This window comes from Tympanuchus pallidicinctus, unplaced genomic scaffold (genome assembly GCF_026119805.1).
Source record: "Tympanuchus pallidicinctus isolate F22 unplaced genomic scaffold, pur_lepc_1.0 scaffold3, whole genome shotgun sequence".
In the NCBI taxonomy this organism is placed as follows: domain Eukaryota; kingdom Metazoa; phylum Chordata; class Aves; order Galliformes; family Phasianidae; genus Tympanuchus; species Tympanuchus pallidicinctus.
This window is the reverse complement of record NW_026294747.1, coordinates 100,342,118-100,348,142: the sequence shown is the minus strand read 5'-3', so window position 1 is coordinate 100,348,142 and position 6,025 is coordinate 100,342,118. Positions and strand designations below refer to the sequence as shown.

The following is a 6,025-nucleotide window of genomic DNA, read 5'->3' as shown; positions in this document are numbered from 1 at the left end:
TATCATAGAAGATATAAACAGAAAAAACTTCTCTTTAAAAGCACAAGTAAAAAATTATCTCTAAAAAAAGCTTCAAAAAGAGAAAGTAAGATTATTAAGATTATTTCAATTACGCAGATCACATCATGAGTTTTCTAAAGAAAGCATAATCCTCTACTAAAGCAGCGTCTTCAACTTGACAGTACAAGCTTTGGTTTGAACCCAGAAACCTCTTGTGGAGCTTTAATATCATCTTGACTAAACTGAGAAAAAAAGAAACTTTGCACAGGTTATTTTAAGCATTCCAAAAAGAACTTTTGCAAGTTTAATACATCAGGGTGTTTCTGTGCATGCATATAAAAAAAATGAATAGACAGATGTTATAATTATGAAATACACCAGAGTTTGGCTAAGCAACTATTACACCAAAAAGAGAATAAATAAGAGTGCTTACCCTTATCCCAAGCTCACTGTAAAACTCCAAAGGAGGGATCTCCAGAAAGAGATCCTTCCCCACTGGCAGTCTGCTCTTAAATGGACCAAGGAGAGGTGCAGCCAGGCTCCAGCCCTTCCATCACACAGCTGAATTGCCTTCACCTGTGCTCCATGGCTGACTCAGTGCTCGCCTCAGGTGGTCAATCAGAGGCTCAGGCTGTGATTCAGCAGTTCCCATACAGCATGTAACAGTCCAAACTTGTGAATACGTTTTTCTTTTTCATCACTTTGTCCATATTTGCTTTTAATTTACTAGTTATACCTGCACAGGAACTAATGATACATCTGGACTCTGTTCTGGTAAACAGGAACTAAAATGCATCAGAACTATGTTACAATTGTGGTATATTTTGCATCACTTGAAATTTTTCAATTTGTGACTCCATTTTCATCTGACATAAATACATGGCCTACAAAATTTCAAATGGAATGTATAGAGGTGCAATCAGACATTCAACTCAAAGAGAAATCAGATTGTGTCTCTTTACCAGTCCTTCACAAACCCCATCTGGTCAGAGAGAAGCACTCCTCACTTCACAATCATGCCTCATTCATGTCATCGCTTTTTAGTTCTAGGCACATTTATGAATGACTGTATTCAAAGATGAAGCACAGGAAAAGTGCCATCAAAAATCTCTGACAAACACCTTAAGAACTCACTGAGAATTGCAGCCACTGCCATCAAATCAGACTGACACATTACTGTCACAAAAACAAGGTCAAATATGTAGTTTTATATTTTTATTGCTCTCCCTTTAAAAAAAATGTTTTAATAAAAATATTAAAAACTAAAACAAGCTTTGTTACTTATACACATTAAATATGTTACATATAAGGGCTGTTCTGTAAGTAATGCCTCCTATTTTATTATGTTGACACACAACATCAGAGGCAGATGTTGGCGGTATGGCAGTAGAGGTTGAACCTTCCCACCAATATTCCATTGCATGTTGTTGCTGTGTGACAGATGGCAGCAGAGCAGCAGTCTGGCAGAATGTCTGACATGGAAGTGTGTAAGAAGAAAAGGCATGGAATTGAATTCCTCATGCAGAAACAACTGCCCCCACTGACATTCATCGACTCTTGCTGAATCTTTCTGGAGGCCAAACTGAATGTGAGCACAATGAGGTGGCAGGTGATGCATTTCAGCAGTGGGAACAGTGACAGTGGCTGGCACAAGCTCTTGTTCATCACTGGTAAAAATGCATAGCTGATGATGGCGACTCCAAACATTTCCCAAACTGTTACAATTCTTTAAGAAGCTTTATTATAGCTAGAAGAGTGTAGCTTTTGAACTAATGATTTCATAGCTGTTTTAGCAATTTCCCTTCTTCCACCACCTCATGCATCCCCATTATCTTGAGGTCTTACTGTCCTCTAGTGGTGAAGGACTATGACAAGTAAAGTTACAGGAGCATTTAAAAGTGGATATTCTCTCCATTACAACTTTCATCTTCTCCACATAATTTTCAGGCCTCTCAGCAAATGAATTCCTAAAAGCAGCTGCTGATCTCAACTGGATAGACAGTAATAAAGTTACTAACGTAGTAAGTTCAACAGTTTCTTGAACTGTGAACTATGGCCCAAGGCTGAATTCATCAGTTAGTTTACAATTAACCACCAGTATATTGTATTATTTTTAGCTTTAAAAGGAAAATCAGCTTCCTTAGCAATTCTCATAAACATGCCCATAAAAATAAAGTATGTTCAGCCTTTAGATGGCTTTTTCAGCCTATTTCTTCAAAGTGCAGTCTTCTAAGAATTACATTTGTTACAAAGTTTTGCTTATAAATGCACACTTCTAACTTGCCAATCTAATGATGAATTGTAATAATTTCTGAGTTATTCTGTCTCCTATATCCGTTTCCAGCACTTCTAGAACCCCCAGGTAAGCCGTTTCATGTTGGGTCACAGAAAGACCGTGCAAGGCAGAAGTCAGTTACAGTGATGGATACAGCCACAGCCATACAGGGTCACATGAAAAAAAGAAGACATCTACCTTGTCACCATCACCAGACAGCTGCTGGGCCCTACAGACCGCTCAGAGCAGATGGTGAACTACAGAACTGCTGATCAGCTCTTGCTTAGCATAAGGGTGTCAGAAGAGGACAGACGCAGATTCCTTTCATGCAGATGAACAAAATGCAGGCACCATAACTGGGCAGAGGCAACAGTGATTTCCACACTCAGAGCTTAAGAGCTGTCAGTTTCAAACTTTTTTTTGGAACAACTAGATTATGAGATTCAAAACAGATCGTCTGAATCGGAAAATCCCCCACAACTTAATTGTGTTTTATATCAAGACTCATATTACACAGAAGTAAGAAGCTGAATAAAAAGATCAGCCATTTTGCTTATTCAGACTTGCTGCACAGCTTGGAGCACTTGTGAAAGCCAACGTGTTAATAAAAGGCAGTCCAGTAACAAGCAACCTTCTAGAGCAAGGTATTCACTGACACTGAGAAGAAGTAGAATCATATATAATCCAGGAGAAAACTAACTTTTGAAAAATTACCATCTAACTTTTCACTGCACATCCTCAAGTAGAACTCTTTTAATCACACTTTATCAGACACAGATATTTTTGAATAATAAATGAAATCATAAAAAGTGATTGATTTGATTCAGTGCAGGCACAGACGACTCATAGTCTCCTACAGAGGTCTGCTTACAAACTTTGTGACTGTGATATGTAGACATGAAAGACATTCCTGTATCTCAGTTAAAAAAAACATTGTTTTGTAGGTTTGTTCAGCTGTCATTTATGTAAAGCACCTTTTGCTTATACATCATCTATTCTAATCATAACAACTCTTATTTTTAACAGGTCGTCGATCTCTGGCAAGCTATAAGCTCAAAACCTTCATCAGATTCCTTCTGTCTTTCTATATCCTGCCCCTGTACACTGAATTTTACAAGGATATGTAATTGCATATTGGATACACTATTTTGTAAACTGAACATAGGCTAGCTTGGAGCTCATCTTAACAGTGTATGTAAATAACCAATCTTATTTCAGAAAGCTAGTTCTTGCAGCTTTACTTACCTCCATAGGACAGATCCTCAGATCCTTAGATTTCGTTCATTAGCTGTTGACAACTCCTGAAATTAAACAAAGTCTAAAGTGAAAAACTTCAACAATAAATCATGTGATATTATATTACACATTAAAGACAAAATCAATCTCTCTAGAGATATTATGTAAATATTTCTAAACTTCAGCCCAGTATATTTTAATTAACAGCAAACAACGTTTTAAGACAAAGTCAGGGCAGCTAATCAGAATTCAGCAAAGGCAAATGGCACGCAATGTGATGCTGAGCAATAAACTGGGAAGTAGACTTTTCAAAGTAGCCAGAGCTTAGAGACTGGCTGAACAATGGCCTGCTCGTGGGAGGTACTGAGTGACTACCTCTGCATCACTTGTTTATTTTTCCACTATTTTACTTTTTAAACTTTATTTACCTTGACCCACAAGTTGTTGGGGTCTTTTTTGCTCTTCCAATTTTCTCCCTCATTCTGCTCAGTGAGGGTTGTGAGTGAGTGAGAAGCTTAATTGTGGCCAGGGTCAATTTACCACAACATCTCACACATGAATTGTTTTAACTGCCTCTCTATATTTGCTAAATAATAGCAATGTTAAACATGAAGGTGCTGAAGTGTCCCAAATGTCCGTGCTGAATGGTGAAGAACATTATGACACAATTCATCCAGCATCGATGTCCTCAAAGGATTAAGGGTTGGGTTGCTCCAAACGAAGCTTAAAAGAATAATGTAATAATGTGAGTCCATTTTTAAAGAACTTCCTATGATACTTCATCCAGTGAACAATTTTCTGGGTCAATTCATTTCAGAAAGTTAAGACAGCTCATCCTCAGATTTTCTGTGACGCTACTTCCAACATTTCTGCAAATATATGAACAGCTGGATGTCTTTCTGAATTGTTCTAAGGGGTGGCTTAAAGCAATACTTGTTTGTTTACAAATTAGACATTGAAATAAGATATTCTAATCTCTAAACATTAGAGAAAACCAACCCATGAAACAACAGGGAAGCAAGTATAATCTTTCTGTTCGGAAAGGCTTGTGCTAATATAGTCTCTACTACTCATTAAATTTCTGTAATGCATCCAGAGGCAGCATTAGAGAAACAATATCTACAGCCTTCTGAGCTATTTGCTACTGTTAAATGGATATTAGAAGAAATCCAGGAGCTCTTACAATAATGTAGTTTTTCTTCTGGGCTTAAAGCCTGGAGATTTTGACTTTCAAAGACTCTGAACTTGACAATAATTCAGTTTAGACATCAGCATGAACATATTTCTGATTATTTCTAGAGCTCAGACAGCAGAATCTTGCTTTGTTACAGAATTACAGGCTCATTGGTTGAATCACCTTGGACATTATTGTCATTATTAGAGAAGACAGTAGCTCTCTTCTTACAGTTATAACATATTACATATACATTTTTTTTCCTCACTGAAATGGATTTTAACTGGAATAGAAAACCAATATAATCACAAATGATATTCAGACAATAAATTATTTTTCCCCAGGAAAACACAGGGAGAAAGTCATCCAAAGTCCCATTAGTGGCAAATAGCACATTTTCTCCAAATCCAGAATTTCTACTAAGGGAAATACTTCTCCTCTATTACACAAAAGAGTCATTTCTCCCTTAACAGATTTTGAGATTCAGAACTGAGTCACTGGAAATATATTTCTAGGAGATTTCTTCTTTTTTTCTCATATTAAGATTGGTCATGGCTAGCACATAAGAGAGAAAAAACACTCCTCGAAAGTAGTGACATTATTGTTTTTCATGCTGGCAGTAAAAGAAGTTCTGGGATTTGGGAACAAAATATTATCCTGACTTTAATGGATATATATCTCTGAAATACTCTGAAATGAAAAGGATGGTTGAAGACACAAGACAAAGCTTTTGAAGAGGGTGACAGAGGAAAATGGTACCTAAGCCTGCCTTCAGCACAGAAAACTTATTTTTCATGAGACATAGAACACGCTTAGTTTAAAAAACTATCTACCAAACATGCCTTGTCTAAGGATAACTTAAAGGGCAGATAATCTACAGCTATCTTATTCATAAAAAGGAAGATTTTAAAATGGAGAATCCAAAAGTTTAAACAGAGCTGTGGAAGTAGCACAACATTGGATTGGGTTGCCACACGCTGCAATTACTAGCACCTACTTCTTGGCAAACCCAATATCATCCATTCTCCTTTATTCTTCTTCAGCATGTTCTAATAGTGTCCAGAGAAGGGCAATAAAGGTGTGAGGGATCTGGAGCACAAGTTTTATTTGGAGCAGCTGAGGGAGCTGGGATTGTTCAGTCTGGAGGAGGCTGAGGGAAGACCTGATCGCTCTTTATAGCTGCCTGAAAGGAGGCTGTGGTGAGGTGGGGATCGGCCTCTGTTCCCAAGTAACGACAATGGAAAGGCCTCAAGTTGCTCCAGGGGAGGTTCAGGTTGGATATGAGAAAGAATTTATTCCGAGAAAGAGCAGTGGCACAGGCTGCCCAGGGAGGTGGTGCA

General features: G+C 37.7%; 1 long non-coding RNA gene across 1 annotated transcript in view; it reads left to right on the top strand.

The window, feature by feature from the left end:
• The first annotated feature begins 519 nt into the window (after positions 1-519).
• The window catches only part of LOC128086043 (uncharacterized), a 32,353-nt gene continuing 26,847 nt past the window's right edge, over positions 520-6,025 (top strand). The window contains exon 1 of the long non-coding RNA XR_008209223.1: positions 520-610. This is a non-coding gene — a long non-coding RNA (uncharacterized LOC128086043). The remainder of the gene's footprint in view (positions 611-6,025) is intronic.